The sequence below is a fragment of the Panthera leo genome, chromosome A1 (assembly GCF_018350215.1).
Source record: "Panthera leo isolate Ple1 chromosome A1, P.leo_Ple1_pat1.1, whole genome shotgun sequence".
In the NCBI taxonomy this organism is placed as follows: Eukaryota; Metazoa; Chordata; class Mammalia; order Carnivora; family Felidae; genus Panthera; species Panthera leo.
The window spans coordinates 68,796,904-68,815,344 of NC_056679.1; the positions used below are offsets into that span (position 1 = coordinate 68,796,904).

The 18,441-nt window shown below is 42.7% G+C and overlaps 1 long non-coding RNA gene across 1 annotated transcript; it reads left to right on the forward strand.

Annotated features, from left to right (window-relative positions):
• Positions 1-12,062: 12,062 nt before the first annotated feature.
• LOC122199463 lies at positions 12,063-14,869 on the forward strand. The gene is made up of 3 exons (XR_006193517.1): positions 12,063-12,482; positions 13,579-13,680; positions 14,656-14,869. It is a non-coding gene; the product is annotated as an uncharacterized LOC122199463 (long non-coding RNA).
• Positions 14,870-18,441: the final 3,572 nt, after the last annotated feature.

Sequence of the window (18,441 nt, forward strand, 5' to 3'; positions counted from 1 at the left end):
TAAGGGCTTTTAATCCTAGTTTTATGTTGGTATGAGTATCAGTAAAACAATATAAAAATGATTTAAGTCAAAAATTAAAATCTCAAAAATTTTATTATCCTTTTTGCTCAAATTTGAGAAGTAATGAAATATGCCTGATCCTTTACATTTGCCGAAAATGTAAAGGGCCATTTTTCAAGCGATTCTAACTAAAAGGGAAGAATTTTAGAATAATCAAAGGAAAAATGGTCAAGGAACCAGTTCAGATCCCAACTATGCCACTTGAAGGCTGACAGTCCTTGTCGGAAGCTGCTTTCTCTTCCGTGAGCCTTCTTTTTATTATCTGTGAAATAAGGAGGTCTTAATAAATGATTTTTTTTTTCCGGTTACTTGTAACTCAGAAATACTCTGATTCTTCTGGTCCTTTAATCTGAAGACGTTAGCTGGCAGTCTCCGGCTCACAGAAGCCTGCCCTCTGCTGGCCGTATCCCAGAGCTGCAATCCTGACAGCCACCTAGTGGAAAAGTAAAGGTGTCTGGGGGTAGGCTGGGGTACTGAGAAACCTAGTTTGCTTCTCTTTCCCATCCCCTTTGTCTTATTTTCTCCCTTCTCGGAGTTTCTGTTGAAATCAAGTGAATCTGGAAGATGTCCTTCACGGGTGGCCTCATCTCTACCCTCTCTTTAAAAAGGAGCCCTGTGGTATTCCATCCATCACCTACAACAGGTAGGTTTATACCACAAGACACCCCCTCACACACACTCACTGCAGCTGACTGGCAAATCAAGAGCAGCTAATCTTCAAACCACTCAGCAGCCAGTCCATGGGACGAGTGGAGAAAAAAGAAGAGCTGGATGGTCTGGAGTTTGGTATCTAAATTGATCCAATCGGGAGCGAAAGTGGTGTGTAGTCCGCTCCCGGGATGTCCCCGTGGATCCCCACTTCCTGACGTGCATGCCTTTGTGTCCTCCCCTCACACACCAACCAGGGCTGACCTGTGGAAGCAACAGGATATCGCGAAAATGGCGGAGAGTGACTTCTGAGGCTAGGTTGTAACAGAGGGCCGCTGCCATCTTGCTTGCTTTTGGATCACCCCCAGTGGGTGGGAAAAGCCAGCCGCTTTTGCGATGTCTTGAAGACACTCAGGAAGCCTGTGGAGAGAGGTCCACGTGGCAAGGAACTGAGTCCTCCTGCCAATAGCCATGTGGGTGAGCCGTCCTAGAAGAGGACCCTCAACCTATAGTCGAGTACCTAAGGTGACCACAGCCCTGGTCAATGTCCTGACTGCATCCTCATGAGTGACCGTCAACCTGAAACACTCAGCTAGCCTGCCCTGAGTACCTGGCCAACAGAAACTGTACAAGATAACGAGGGTTTATCTCTGGAAGCCACAAAGTTATGAGGTAATATTGCGTTACACAGCAATATATATCTAACACAAGAGACGAAGCCCTAAAGGCATCCTTTATGGCATTTGGGGAATATTTGGGACTTTGAGAAGTTCTGATATACTATGGCCCTCCTGAGGTCAGTCTCACCTGTATGCGCTAAGCAAGAAGGTCTAGGGGCACCTGGGTGGCTCAGTTGGTTAAGCGTCCGACTTGGACTCAGGTCATGATCTCACGGTTCATGAGTTCGAGCCCCGCATCAGGCTCTGTGCTGACAGCTCAGACCCTGCAGCCTGCTTCAGATTCTGTGTATCTCTCTCTCTCTCTCTCTCTCTCTGTCCCTCCCCCACGCACACTCTTGTCTCTCTCTCTCTCTCTCAAAAATAAATAAACATTTAAAAAAACTTAAAAAAAAAGGTCTAGAAGTTCTCACAGGATAGTTATAAATAGCAACGTATAGAGGCAAATATGACTAGAAAAGAAATGTTGGTAATTCTCTGACCAATTTTGTAAATAAACATAATGTAGAATCATGACATAACAAATTAGTCAAGGAGAGGCACCTGGGTAACTCAGTCAGTTAAGCATCAGACTTTTGGTTTCTGTTCAGGCCATGATCTCACCATTTCGTGAGTTCAAGCCCCACATCGGGCTCTGTGCTAGCAGCATGGAGTCTGCTTGGAATTCTCTGTCTCCTCTCTCTCTGCCCGTCTCCCATTCGCACTGTCTCTGTGTCTTTCAAAATAAATAAATAAACTTTAAAAAAAAAGAAATTAGTCAAGGAAAACACAAAACTTTAATTCATATGTAAAATACTTGGCATTCTTGGCCATAAGGCATACTAAGACAAAAGTAACACATCTAGAATGAATGTATGTTTGTTTATGGATGCATTCAAAGGGGTGAGGCGTTGGGGATGTAAGAGAAGGATGAATATAAAAACCAAGCTTGAAAATGATGGGGCTGGGGAGATTGCCAATGCTGTAGGGCCAATCCCTGCCTAAGAGAACTAAAAAGGCCAGCCCACTGTGTCCAAAGGAGCGTGAAAAATCTGCTTGCTTGGGGCAGAGATCAGTATCTGGGGACGTTTTATCTGAATGGTGGCACCTCAACAGCTGGTCAGGTCTTAGGCAATCAGTCCCATCAACAGTCTATCTGGTCAGTGCTGAGAACAACAGAGCAGTGCACAGCTGGGGAAAATGTTAAGGTTCTCTTCCTCAATAGAAGTAAGGTTTAGGTCAAGACTCTTGGCTCAGAAGAGAGACTGAGACAGAGTATAGATTGGATCATCTCAGTAGGACGAAAGAGAAGGCTGGGACTCAGATACATGTGTGTCCATGGCTCAGCCAAACACAACGGTACCAAGACACTCCTGATTCCTGATCTCTGGAGGTTCAGGGCTGGTTCCAGAACTGGTTGGGGCTGACCAGACAACCTCTGACAGACAACTGGATGTTGCTAATAACTATTGTTCCACCAGGGTTGTTTTAAATAAACCAACTGAGCAAAATATTTACTGATGGTCAAAAGGTATAAACAAGGGGAAGGGTGTTTCCCCTGATGTTTTCTGGAAAACCATTCTTCTTGTGGCCGCTCTTTAGAATCAGAGGGACTCTGACTCAAGATTTGATTGAGTCATCAAGGTTAATGATCTCACACACACACACACACACACACACACCTGCACGCATGCCCAAGAGAGTATAAAAAGGTTTATTACTCACATCATAAGGCTTTCTGGGGAGAGCAAAATAGGATTCCCAAGCTGGTCTGAAAAGTGGCCTGAGAGCAGGGAAAGGAGATTGAGTTTTTATTGTGGTTGGGAGCAGGGTTGTGCTGGCCCAGTTTGAACCTTCTTCCAGTGCCAAAGGATGTAGCACCCAGGCTTTCTTATCAGCTTGCCTAAATATAAGGCACAAGAGGAAGAGAGAGGGTGAGGCTTAAGGGCTGCCGGCAGTCGTACATCAAAAAATAGAGTCAAATTCTTTATTAAAACCCTTGACAACACTTTGTATTTGTGTATTGCATTTTACATTTCTTCAAAGAATTTTCGTGCATTTTGCAATAGGTTTGATTTAAATGGAAGCAACCTCAATGACTAATCAGGGAGACTCAATCAACTTTTGCCATAAAAATGCATTTTTATTTGGAATTACCTTGCTACCCATTTTTCAAAAAACAGCTGAAATGCCAGAGAATTCATAGAATTACAAAGGTACACGCTAGATCATGAATCTGATATTTTATAATCAGTTTTCTAGTCATATCAGAAAACTAAATAGTGACATGATTATTTTTGCCATAGTCAAGTAAAGCAGAGGCCGGTTTCGACACAGTGCGATGAAGCATTGCTAACCCAAGAGGTGAATGAAGCATGTGCGGGAGATATTGCTTTTATGCTGTGCCAGGAAGACAGAAGCCTCCATCAAAGCCAGAGTCAAACATGAAAAGTGGCATTCAAATACTGTTTTACAGTTTAAAAATGAATTTGTATTATGTTTATAGTTTGTCTCCCCATACTAGCATGTAAGGCCTACGGGTAAAGAGATTTTACTTCTATGCTCCTCTTTACGGTTGCTTTTCAGAGCAACAAACAGTGCCCTGTACATAGCAGGCACTTATGAATGAATGAATGAATGAATGAATGAATGAAAATGTGATCCAAACACATTAAAGAGAACCAACACTTGAACCCTAACTCTACCCCTAAACTTAAACTTTTAACCACAGTACTCACTAAAACAAGAACTGCACGTCTGGCAGGAAACAACCTTTCCTAACCACTCCCCATGATAAAAAACAAAAGGTTTTGGATGGCCTGGGTGGCTCAGCTGGTGGAGCATCAGACTCTTGTTGTCAGCTCAGGTCATGATCTCACAGTTCATGTGACCTTGCGTCGGGCTCTGTGCTGACTGCACACAGCCTGCTTAGAATTCTCTGTCCCTCTCTTTCTGCCCCCCACCTCAAGATAAATAAAGAAACTTTAAAAAAAAAAAAAGATGCTGGAAATGACTCTTGGAAGACCATTCTGTCTGACTGCTCTCGATTGTCAAGGCATGTCACGACTTCTCACAGGAAGGTGTGACCCTTTCACAAGATTTCAGCAACCGTATAAAGTCAAATGCTAACGTGAATAGTCCCATCTGCAATAATACTTTACGTTGGATATAACAGAGACAACCACTGAGGCCACCAAGAAATCATTTCAAGTGGATAAAATACTCACATTTTAAATTTAATGATTAAGTCAGACAAAGAAAGACAAATATTGTATGATCTCACTTATATGTGGGATCTCCCAAAGCCAAACCTAAAGAGTAGAACGGTGATAGCCAGGGTGGGGGTGGGGGGATGGGGAAAATGGGGAGATGCTGGTCGTGGGGCACAGACTTCCAGTTGTAAGATAAATAAGTTCTGGGGATGTGACGTGCAGCACGGTGACCCATCATTAACAACGCAATAGTGTATACTTGCAATTTGCTAAGACATTTGATCTTAAATGTTCTTACCACACACACACACACACACACACCCATACATACACACACAACGGTAACCATGGGAGGTAATACATGTGTCAACTCACCTTATGTAGCAAGCAGTTCACAATACGTACGCACACCAAGTCATCACATTATACAACTTAAACTTACACAGCGTTATATGTCAATTATATACCAATAAAGCTGAAGGGAAATATTTTAAATAAATCAATTGAACTCTTAATGAAAACTATGTATAGTAACATCTAACCAAAAGGGGGGGGGTCGGGAAGGAACATGGATATAGATATATGCATAGCAGATATCTAAAAGGGTAGAGCAAAGTTTTGTTCGACGGCTACTATGGTGAAGTAGAGTTTTGAAAGGGTAACAAGAGTGGGGAGTAAGTATAGAGCATACTGAAGACTTGCTGTTTGCTCGATATGATTTTGAATCGGTGTAATTTTTTTTTTACATAAACATGGAATTTGTTATAATTTTTAATTTGTTATGATTACAGCATCCCGTAATGCTTTACCCCATATATCACAAGCACTCCATATATATTAGTTGATGATGTTACAAACACGCGTGTTATGGCCCCCAACCCAATTTGCCTTAACACTCATCCTGTTTTTTATCTATGTATTTATGCTGATATAAATACATGCTTTACATTTATATGTTTTTTAAGTTTATTCATTTATTTTTAAAGAGAGAGAGAAAGCAGGGGAGGGGCAGAGAGAGAGGAGAGAGAGAATTCCAAGCAGGCTCCACACTGTCAGCACAGAGCCCAATGAAGGACTTGAACTCACAAACCATGAGATCATGCATGACCTGAGCCCAAACCACGAGTCAGATGCTTAACCGACTGAGCCACCCAGGCTCCCCTACGTTTATATTTTTATAAAATAAGCTTGTGCAAACATCTGCACTCCTTTTAGAATTATCTCACGCTAATAACTTAGCATGATTTCTAAAACCGGCACAAACAAAAACTATTATCTTAAAGAGAGAAAGTAAGCGCTGGTGAGGATGTGAAGAAATTAAAACCTTGTGCACTGTTGGTGGGAATACACAATAATGCAAGCACTATGGAAACCAGCAGGTAGTTCCTCAACAAAACTGACGATAGAACTACCTTATGACCCAGCAATGCCACTGCTGGGGATGCCCCCAAAGGAGTATGAGAGCAGGGTCTCAAGGAGACATTTGTATGCCACATTCACAGCAGCTCTGGGCACAACCACCAAAAGGTGGAAGCAACCCAAATGTCTATCAACAGAGGAGCAGATAAATCAAACCCGGTGTATACATACAATGGGTTATTACCCAGCCTTAGAAAGGAGGGAAATCCCACGACGTGCTACAACACGGATGAAGCTTGACGACAGTATGCTCAGTGAACTAAACCCATCTTGAAAAGACAAACACTGTGTGATTCCACTAATATTAGATATCTAAAGTAATCAAATTTATAGAGACTAAAAGCAGATGGTGGTTGCCAGGGGCTGGGGGAAGGAGAAATGGGGAGCTGTTATTTAATGGGGACCGAGTTTCAGTTTTGCAAGATGAGAAAGTTCCGAAGATGTTCCACAACGGTGTGAATATATTTAACGCTACTGAGCTGTACACTTAAAAATGGTTGAAATGGCAGATTTTATGTTACATGCTTTTATGTTTGTTTTTTTTTAAGGTTATTTATATATTTTGATAGAGAGAGAGAGGGAGAGAGAGAGTACAAGCGGGGGAGGAACAGAGAAAGAAGGAGAGAGAGAGAATCCCAAGCAGGCTCCTCACTGTCAGCATAGAGCCCAATCCGGGGCTTGAACCCACGAACCATAAGATCGTGACCTGAGCTGAAATCAAGAGTTGGATGCTTAACCGACTGAGCCACCCAGGCGCCCCTACTATAACTTGTAAAGAAAACTTAAAAACTGGCACAAACAGTACTTTGATCTCTGAATAACCCCTTGAGCTAATTATTAAACCCACTTTACAGGCAAAAAAAACTGAGGCTCAGGGAAGACGTGGCAACTAAGATGGATCAGCCAGGCTGCAGCCCAGAACCTAATCGATAAGGCCCATCAAAACAGCTGCAGACATGGTGGCAGTCAATGACGGTTTCCAGTTATGTATTAATTCGTGAAATGTACATTGTTCACTCCCATCAAATTAAACAGCATTCGTAAGTGAGAATTAAAACAAACGCTTCTCACGAGACCCAGCCTGTCTCTGTTTGCTATTTTTGGCCTACGTATGCAATTGCAGCCAACTACACATTAAACAAAATATTGCGTGTTCTGTTTACTGGGAATACGTCACTTACTTTATTGTTGACTTACGGGCTGAAGGAAAAGATGCAGGCTGATGTCTGAAACCTGCAACTAGCCCTGACCCACACGGGGGCAAGAAGTCCTAGTTCAATATTACACAACTCTACAGAAATTCAAGCTTGCCCCTGGTCAATCTGACCTTGAGCTATAGCGTAAGTAACTGAGCTTTATACCACCCTGCTACCTTTAGGCTCAAAATTCAGTACTCAAAACTCCTGGTTGAGGCCTTATCCTTCTCTTGCCTTCCTTCAGCCCTCCCTCTGCATCTGCTCATTCATTCAACATTCATTCATCAGACGTCTATTAACTGGTTACTAAGTCTCAGGCACCATTCTAGGCACTGGGCATGCATCAGCGGTGGGGGGAGAAAACAGACACAGATCCTTGCCCTCTTGGAGCATTTGGAAAGAAGAAAAAGCGTACTGGGAATTACACTGGTGGTCAGGCTGTGCGGGAGAGGCCTCACAAGAAGGTAAAAATCTCAGCAAGAACGTAAAGAGGGTGAGGGAGTGAGTCCAGCAGTGGCCAGGGCAATGGAATCCCAAACTGCATTCAAACCAAGGCCAACACTCTAAGGCTGGGGAGAGTTTGGCACGATCAAAAAGCAGAGTCAACAGCCAGAGAAGAGCCGTTGCTGATGATGCCAGAGGGGTGGAGCTATTGCAAGACATGAGCCCGCCCCTTCAACCTAGTCTCTGCTTCATCCCTGTGGGGTATTCAGTCAGAGGGGCCAGAAGTCAGAGAGACCTGTACCAGTATTCCCTTTACACCTGCACCCACTTGGTGCCTTTGAGAAGTAGTTCCCTCCTACCTGTAAAATAAGCACTTTATGCAAGTGATGTCAGTTGATCTTTTGAAATGCTCTGTGACACAGGGACAAGTATTTCCACTGTGAAGGGTAAAAACTGAAGTGTATAGGTTTCAAGAGGACCTGTTCGCCTGGGAAATGGCTGACTCCGGATGTGAATTCTGGTCATCTGATCCCAAAACCTATGTCCTTCCTCACTACCCAGGACTCTATGTGTGTCAGAGGCTGGTACATAATAAGTACTCAATAAATGTGATTCCCTGATGAGTTCCCTGAGGTAGTCTGCCTTCTTGGAAGATCTCCGAGTGCTGTCTGTTCCTCCACTCTTCATTGCTCGTGAGCGCCCTCTTATTTCCCAAATCAAGCCCAAGAGTGCTGAATGCCTCTCTACTGTCGATGCAGCATGGCCTGGGGCAAGTCACGTCTTCACTTGTACAAAACTGGATTTGATGATGATGCCTGCCAGCTCTGATGGTGGACACACAAGAGAGAATCCCTGGAAGGTATTTCTCCCAGAGCCTCCAGCCTCTTAAGAGACACTTGACACTAGTTTTCATCATGCCTTCCAGAACTTGCTTTTTGCTTTCCTGGCTGGCCTCTAAACCAGCAGTAGATTGAGCCAGCCCCACTCCAAAGACGGGGATGCAGGGTGTTGCTGTGGGTTCTAACCCCCGTAGCCTCCTCAGAAATCCTTGCCATCGCTGGCCACAGCACCAAATACATCTAATGGCTTAAGCAAGCATGTCTGTTTGATACTTTTCATGTTTTAGCTACAAATGTGGTGGGGGCGGGGGGGGGGGGGGGGGCGGGGCAGGAAGGTGACTAACTCCACTGGGGCCAATTTAGACTGTTTATGTACTTCCAGTTTTCCTGGAAATAAAAGTTCACTAATCTTTATAATCTACAAAACTTTCCCTTTTAGGAAGATTAGTACAAATAGGGCTGTGGCGTTGCTCAGCTCCAGGAGGTATCGTTGCCAAGTGAGTCTACATGGGGCTGTGCAGCTGGTGACCCGAGCAACAAGAAGGACAGATGTGCACCCATCCCCCAGCTCCTGTGCATGTCGGCTGCTGGGACCTCAGCTACCACCTTCTCTGGAGAACTGTCTTTCCCAAAGGGAGCCTCAGCCAGGCCTGGGAGGCCAATGGAAGGAGGACAAAATGGTCAACACATAGACACTTTGGGTGAGTGTTAAAAATCACCTTCATTACCGGTGGTGGTGGTGGTCCTTCATGACAGGCTGACCTGAGACATCATTAAAGCCTGGCTCCTGGTTCTAACTCAGGACTTTTCCACTGGATGACATTATGGGCCCGACCCAGCTCAGTCTCAAGTCTGTGATTTTGACCCACCCACTCCCTCAATCAAAATTCAGATGTAGTTCCCAAGCTGGCATTCTTTCCAGACTGAACAAAAGTTATGAGTCACGGAGAAAGGAGTCCAAGATGAGACTCAGATTTCCAAATCTAAACCTCAGAAAAATAGAAGCAAAATGTTTTCTTTGGAGAACCCACATCCCTGCCCTGAAAAAAAAAAAAACAAAAACCTCAATTTCTAACTCTTAAAGCACAACCTGTCAAAATAGCTGGATTGGGCTGAGTATATTGCAGCTGTGACAAATTTCACAATGATTTAATATAAATTTAAACAATTCACATTTTAAATTATGTCAGTGACTCCAAAGACAGAACAGTCCTGTAGCAATATGCATCTATTTGTGTGTGAAATATGTCCTTATTTCCTTAAAAGAACGTTTGCAAAAGGATTTAACTCAGAATTACTTGAATTGATTTAATTCAACTATTTGGATGCCTGGATTCTCAGCAAAGTGGCCACTTTCTATATAAATCACCTTATAGCATTAAAAGATACTAAACAATGATAATGCTTATTAAGGCACAGCCCTATCTCAAGCAAATTCTTTTAATATGGGAAATATATTTTCTGTCTCTAAAGATAATAGTAAATGCTTGGAATTTTCTGTCATTGAACTAAAAGAATATTAGAGCCCCATCTGGTGGATTTGATGTTGATCCAGGAGATAAAATGAAATTTTTTACCAAGCCGTTTACTGAGCACTGCACTGTTACTGCTTTTAGGATTTGGATGTGTCTTCATTTTCCATTCGGTGTGTATTTCCTTCTGTCTGAACGGTGGACTGTCCTTCCAGCATTGGCCCATCCCCTCTCTCTTGTCCTAGAGAAACAGAGAGTGATTAACACAGTTCTTTATATGTTAAACATTATATGGAGACTAACATTCCAAAAGGACATACTGTAACAAAATAGAGAGGTTATATAATTTAATCACATAATTGGATCCCAGCATAAATTAAATATTACATGTGATGTGTATGCCCTATAAATTATTGGATTTATAATATTAAAACATATTTTTTAAGTTTATTTATTTTGAGAGACAGCGAGAAAGTGGGAGAGGGGCAGAGAGAGAGGGAGAGAGAGAAAATCCCAAGCAGGCTCTGCACCGTCATCGCAGAGCCCCATGCAGGGCTTGAACTTACGGATTCTGCTATCGTGTACCTGAGCCAAAACCAAGAGTCAGACACTTAACCGACTGAGTCACCCAGAGGCCCCAAACACATATACATATTAAACTTCATATATACCTTGTAAGTATATGTGAGATAGGATTGAGCAAAAGGAGGAGAAAAAGAGAGACACCACATTTATCTGGTTCCTCCAAGTATCAGCTGTGTAGCAAGATTTAACACTGGAGTTCTGCTAAGTGCAGCTTTTATAGTATTTATAGCAGATACAGCACAGCTGTACCATCACGTTTTGGGGGATGCTTTGAATCTTGGGACCTCTGCTCAGTTCCAAGTGGCTCTCTACATGTCCGTTTCTCTTCCCTCCGGACCACTGGCTGGTTCTTTGTATTTACTCTGTATGTCCTTTCTCTACCACTGGACTTCTCTTGACTCACCGTATCTGCTACTCCCTCTTGACTTTACCTGGAATGCAGAATATCATGGGTTTCTCTTATCTCTTTCTTCATAATAATCTTTCGGTTTCAGCCAACTTTTCCTACATTTCAAAACTAAATTTTCAAAAGAGAGAAACTGATCAGCCAACCTGAGCGGGGGATGAGGGAAAGTTTGGCCAGCCTTGAATGGCAGTCCTTGGGTCAAATTCCCATTCTTGGCCCATAAAAGGAGCAGGGTGGGAAGTGGGGATATGATCATGCCGTGCCCACCAGCCTCCCCTCTCATCAGTGACTGTGGGCAGAGGATTCCCTCCAAAGGGGATTATGCACATCGTAGACATTCTGTGACCTGACTGTCCAACCAATACTTTCCTTCTTACAATTTACAGATCGGTACTCTGCATTGTCCATTAATTGCTTGTGGAGCCTGTGAGTTGAATCAATGTCCATTAATTGCTTGTGGAACCTGTGAGTTGAATCAAACCCTACTCCTTTTAGTTGTATGGAGTAAAATGGAAGTTTTGAATCTGAAAATTAACACATATGATCTAGAGTTTATGGTGACTTCCGTCAAGTTACAAAAGTTATGAGGCTCAAAGCCAAAACACCATCTAACTTCTACACTAAATAGTCTTTTTAAAAAACCATGGAACTACCAGAAATGGAAACATACATAATCCACTTAACTTCACCCAGTATCTCCTGAGTACACAGATGGCCATAGCACTGAGCTGGATCCCTGAAAAGAAGAAGAAAATTATCTGGGCTCTGCCTTCAAAATGTACACTCTATGATGGAGACTGATCGATCGGCATCTCCATTTTCAATTCGGTATTATAGCCATTTGTTTTCCTTTTCTGTATATATTATGGGCAAAATAAGCTAAACAGAGCTGAATCCAACATGCTCAAAAAGTGTGTTGGGTATTCCAAAACGTCTTTGAAAACACCTTCCCTGGGAGTCTCAGGCATGCCTCACTCTGGTCCCATATGAAGGAGCTCAGTTCAGACATCATGCTATGAGGCACGTACATGCATAACAAAGCCCACTCGTGAAGGGGAAAGGACTAGAAAAAGGGGAGGGAGGCAAGAGACTCTTAGAACTCTCCAGCTCACCCCCTTTATTCTACAAATATAGAAACAGTGCTTCAGAGAAGGGAGCAGTTTGGGCTGAGGCCACGCACTGAACAGCAGAGTTGGGACCCATGCTTGCACAGGTGACACCAATATTAAGGACAGTTGGAATATCTGACTCGGAGAAGAGGAGACGTCGCCAGACAGATCGCCAACGACCAGAAAGGCGGTCAAGGCAAAAGCATGGCAGCTTTTTCCTCCTCTCGTCACATATTCAGTCAACTCACACTTGCTCCCTCCTCGCGTCACACAAACAGCATAAGTGACGTAGGAAATGGTGAAAGAGATTTTACACCGTGAGCTGCATCCGGCTTTGCCCGTGACTCGCGAAGTGCTTCTAGCCAGCTTGCCTTCTTCCGGCTCCAATTCTCTTAGTAAAGTCGACCTACTTTCGTTTTCTACTCCGTCCCCAGAGGTGTGTGAAAGTAAGGATTTGACTGTGGCGCAGTATTGCCACTTTTTAGTGAAAAGCAGGACACGTGAACAAAGAAATATCGCCAGTATTCTCTATTATTTACCATCTTATTACCAAGGTTTTATCTAATGGGGGTTGTGCTGGTTCCTCATTGATGGCCTAGGCTCCAAATCCATTTTTCTCTACCCTGCATGGTAACAGTGGAACCGGACCCTGTGGACCGGTCTCCTTTGCCAGTTAGCTTGATGCTTGTTTTTGCCAACAGGGGGCGCTGGCCGGGCGAAACAGGAGGCGGGGACTGTGCCCTCCTCTGCAGGGCTCACCTGGGCAGTTTCAGCCCAGTTGCACCCAGGCCCCCAGCGCGTGTCATCCATCACCAGCAGGACGCCTGTTTTGAGGCTACCTTCCCCGTCACCAAAGAGGACCTGATCCAAACTGGTGGAGGGCTGGGATCTCTTCTAAATTTCTTTTTCTTTTTTTTTTTTTTTTTTTTTCATGTTTGTTTCTTTTTGAGGGAGAGAGAGAGAGAGAGGGGGGGGGGGGGGGGGGGGGGGGGGGGGGGGAGGGGCAGAGAGAGAGAAGAAGACACAGAATCCAAAGCAGGCTCCAGGCTCTGAGCTGTCAGCACAGAGCCCAACATGGGGCTCGAACTCACAAACCGCGAGATCATGAACTGAAATCATGACTCGAGCTGAAGTGTGAGGCTTAAAAGACTGAGATACCCAGGCTCCCCTCTTCTAAATTTCTAAGTTCTTTTCTTGTTCACATTCCCTCCATCACAGCTGTAGGTAGCTGCTTTCTGCGTTTGCTCTGTGTACCCCCTAGGACTTAATTTCAGCTAGTGAACCACCTTCCACTAGGTAACATGTTCTTTATATTAAATTAAATTATATTAGGTAACACTTCTTTATATTAAATGTTATGGGTTTAAATGACTGGCACGGTTGCTGTCCCTTAGCTGAATATCTTTCAGTGTGACGCTGGCTCAAAATCCTTTTTCTGTCCTACCCTTTACCTCCGTGTAAAATTAACTGCATGTATACTCATTCTTATTTCCAAAGCCCTGGAAAAACCTTACTCTATTTTTCATTCGCAGGACCACCTACTCTGACCCAGAACCACATCGCCTCATACCTGGATGTGTCTCTACCTTTTTCTGGTGTCTCTCTTTCCGTATACCTGACACACCATCGTAAAAGTAATCTTTTACCACGTTGCTTCCCATTCAAATCTCTTCAATGAAGTCTCCTTGAATGTAGAAGAATAATCAAACTTGGTAGCTGGATGTGACATAATACATGTACAGCCATGTCTTTGGGGTCCATTATTCTGCCTAATACAGGAGGAAAATATATATATATATTATAACCCATATAAATACTAACCCATGAATATAAATATAATATATAATATATATTATACATATTATAATTATATATTTAATGTAATTTTATTGTATATGTTATATATAATATATAGCATATATTATTATATATATTATAATGTATATATTATATATTGATTCACACAGTTGTCAGGGGTAGCAAGTCCCAAATCTGTAGGGCAGGCCAACAGTCTGAAACTCTCAGGCTGAAGTTGATACTGCAATCGTGAGGCAGCATTTCTTCTCCAGGGAAACCTCAGCTTTTTCAATTGATTGGGTGAGGCTCCACCCAAATTATCTGAGGTAATCGTAAGATCAACTGATTCTAGATGTTAACCACATCCACAAAATACCTTCACAGCAACACCTTGAATAGTGTTTTTTTTAATATAATTTATTGACAAATTGGTTTCCATACAACACCCAGTGCTCATCCCAGCAGGTGCCCTCCTCAAGGCCCATCACCCACTTTCCCCTCTCCCCCACCCCCACCAGCCCTCAGTATCCAAGAGTCTGTTATGGTTTGCCTCCCTCCCTCTCTGTAACGTTTGTTTTCCCCCTTCCCTCGAATAGTGTTTTGATTAAATAACAGGGTACTATAGCCAGGCCAAGCTGACACATAAAACTAACCATCACACCCGTGGCAAGGAAGAATTAAGGTTTCAGATGGAATTAAGGCTGTTAATCAGCTGACCTAAAAATAAGGAAATTATCCTGGATAATATAGATGGGATCATTAAATGTGGAAGAGGGAGGCAGAAAAGTCAGTGTTGGAATGAATGATTTCAGAATGACGCCAGAAGACATTGCTGGCCTTGATGACGTCAGGAGCCATAGTCAGAAAATGTAAGAAACTTCTAGAAGGTGGAAAAGGCAAGAAAATGGATTCTCCCCTAAAGTCTCCAGAATATGATACAGCACTGCTGCGACCTTGATTCTAGCCCAGTGAGACTCATTTCAGACTTCTGACCTCCAGGACTATGAGACAATAAATCTGTGTTGTTTTAAGGCACTAAGTTCTTGGCACTCTTACAGCCCCAAAAGAAAACTAATACAGTGAATAAAGCCTTTAAGTAATCCAATACCAACCCACCTTTCAAATATTATTTCTCTCTTTTCAAGCTTACGCCCTTACTAGTTAGGTCTCCTTACTAACCCATGAATATAAATGATATTGTGTAAACCCCCCCAAATTCTAGGACGCTCCACCCAAACTATTTTTCAAGTTCATCGTTATCTGAGGAGCGAAACCAGAGCATTCCAATGTATAGGGATTTTTATGTTGAACTCATTGTACTTAGTACTTTGACAAAAGGCCATTGCCTTATGACACATCTTTCTTATCATTGTTTTGCTGTGTGCTTTACCACATGCAATTCTTTACTCTTCTGACAATATGTCTTTTTTGCTCAGGAGCGTAAAGCCCACCAGAGCTGGTATTTTGTGTTAAACTCCTTTATATCCCCAACACCCAGCAAAATAAGTCATGCATAGCACACACACAGACATGGCCAGAGACAGCGCAAACGCCAAGGACTAAAGTGTACTAAGATAGTTAACTGCCTACTTTATACTTTTATCCATAAAGAAGAATAATGAGGGTCGGTTTGTCCTGGAAGATGTATAGAATGAAGCCATAGTAATTAAAACAGAATTGTATCCATTTGCATTGTGTGTTTGTAGTTCAGTCATTCCTGTTGCCACAGAGGATTCCATTGTATGAACATACCACATTTGATTTATCCATCCTACCGTTGGTGGACATCAGGATTGCTACTCACTGTGGATTACACACAGTCATCTGAGAACACTGTCTTATACATCTTTTGGTGAACGTACGTATTCATTTCTGTTGCAACTGTATCTGGTAAGGGTCATTTTAATTTAGAAATTCTACCAATAAAAACAACTCTGAATATTCTCAAGGAAGCTAATATTTTTAAATTCTGAGTTCCAGATTCAAACTTTCAGGAAGAGTCCTTTACCACCTTCCCTTATCTGAAAAGTAAACAGATTTCTGTGGAACAGAGGGTCCCAAACATTGAAATGTATCCAAGTATCAATAGCACAGGAAGTGTAGTAGAAAAAAATATTAGCACTTAAGTGATTGGTACCCTAGGTGCAGCACTGTGAGTTTTATTTTGGGGAGTATTCAAATCCTGGCTTTCTTAATATACTTTAATCTCTATGGAAAATGAATTCTGGCAGCCAGAACCCAAACCCAAGCAGCTTTTGCCTCGGTTCAGTCCAAATTCATTCTCTAGAGGGCTAGTCGATTGAAGGCTGAATTGAAGGAACATAAAAATAAGATTCTGCCGGTTGTCAGTGGTCCATCTGCACTTTTCCTTCCCAGGGCACACCAACCAAGAGCAAGAACCATTAAGGGATGTGGGTAACAATAACGACGAACACCAAAAATCATCTTTGCTGGAAGTACAACATGGTACCGCCAGTATGGACAAGAGTCGAGGGGTTTCTTATGAAGCTAAACATAGTCTTACCATATGCTTCAGCAGTCGTGCTCCTTGGTATTTATCCAAATGAATTTAAAATGTATGTCCACACGAACACCTGCACATAAATGTTTACAGCAGCCTTATTCATAACTGCCAAAACTTGGAAGCAACCAAGAAGTCCTTCGGTAGGTGAGTGGATCAAAACCTATGGCACTTCTATACACAGTGGAATATTATTAGATAAAAAGAAATGAGCCGTGAGCCATGAGATACCATTATGGCTACTATTAAAAAAAATTATTTTACCAGAAAATAACAAGTGTTTGTAAGGATGCAGAAGATTGGAACATTTGTTTACTGTTTGTGGCTGTGTAAAGTGATACAGGACTATGGAAAACAGCGAGGTGGTTCCTTTCAAAATTAAATATAGGGGCACCTGGGTGGCTCAGTCAGTTAAGCGTCGACTTCAGCTCGAGTCATGATCTCATAGTTTGTGAGTGAGTTCGAGCCCCGTGTGGGGCTCTGCGCTGACAGCTCAGAGCCAGGAGCCTGCTTTGGACTCTGTGTCTCCCTCTCTCTCTGTCTCTCTCCCATTCATGTTATGTCTCTCTCTCTCTCAAAAATAAACATTTAAAAATTTTTTTAAAACTTAAAAAAATAAAAATAAGACTACAATATGACCCAGCATCAGGGTCTTAAGGAAATATTTGCATATTCATGTATATAGCATTTTTCACATTAACCAAAGGATGGGAGCCACCCAAGCACCCATGGGCAGGTGAATAAACATTCCAACAACATGCGGCATAACCGTACGGTAGAACATCATTCAGTCTGCAAAAGGAAGAAGATTGTGACACACGCTACGACACGGATGAACCTTGAGGACATCAGGCTAAGTGAACTAAGCCAGACACAAAAGGACAAATACTCTGGTTCCACCTACATGAAGTACATAGCATAGTCAAATTAATAGAGAGAGAAAGTAGGGTGGTGTTTGTCAGGCTGGTGAGGAGTGGGGAATGGGGAGTTCTAGTTCCATGGGTACAGAGTTTTAGTTTTGTAAAATAAAAAAGTGGAGAGGGATGGTGGTGATGTTTGCGTAACAATGCAAATGTACTTAATACCACTAATATACTTAATACCATTAATGGCAGTGAAACTATTAGTCTGTATGACGTTATAATGGCAGATACATCGTGTTACACAGTGGGTCAAACCCGCAGAGCTCTATAACACAAAAAGTGAACTCCAATGTAAACTATAGACTTTCATTAATGATAACGTATAAATACCTGTTCATCAGTTGTAATGAATGAACCACGGTGTCTCAGTCAGTTCCGGCTTGACAAAATACCACAGACTGAGTGGTTTATAAACAACAGAAATTTATTGCTCACTCTTCTGGAAGCTGAAAGTCCCAGATCATTGTGCCACCACGGTCCGGTAAGGGCCTTCTTCTGGTTGCAGACTTCTGGTTGTATCTTTGCAGGATAGAAGGGGACAGGGATCTCTCTGGGGCCTCTTTCATAAGGGCATCTCATCCAACCCTTCATGACAATCAGTTACCTCCTACAGTCTCCATCTTCTGCTTCCATCACCTTGGGCATCAGGTTTTCAACGTATGAATTTCGGGGGGGGGGGGGGGGTGGGGGCCACAAACTTTCAGACCACAGTACACACCAATGCAATAATTCCTATTAATAGGGAAATTGTTGATTGGGGGGATGGGTTTACACAGAAACTCCCTATAATTTCTGAGCTATCTCTCTGTAACCTAAAACTGCTCTTAAAAAATTAAGTTTATTATTATTTTTTTAAGTCTTTCAACCTGTGTCCCAACCAGAGGAATCCTGGAAATAGGAGCTTTCCAAAGCTTCTTCCTTCTTTGGGCAGTCAGGTCACTGCTCTTTTAGTGGTCACTAGAGCCCCCCTCACGACCCCTGGTGCCTTTGCCCTGCCAACCCCAGCTGCCTCTGGACCTCATATTGGCCCAGCACCGACTGACCTCACCTTGACTCTGTCTGAATTATTATTATTTTTTTAAACGTTTATTTATTTTTGAGACAGAGAGAGACAGAGCATGAACGGGGGAGGGTCAGAGAGAGAGAGGGAGACA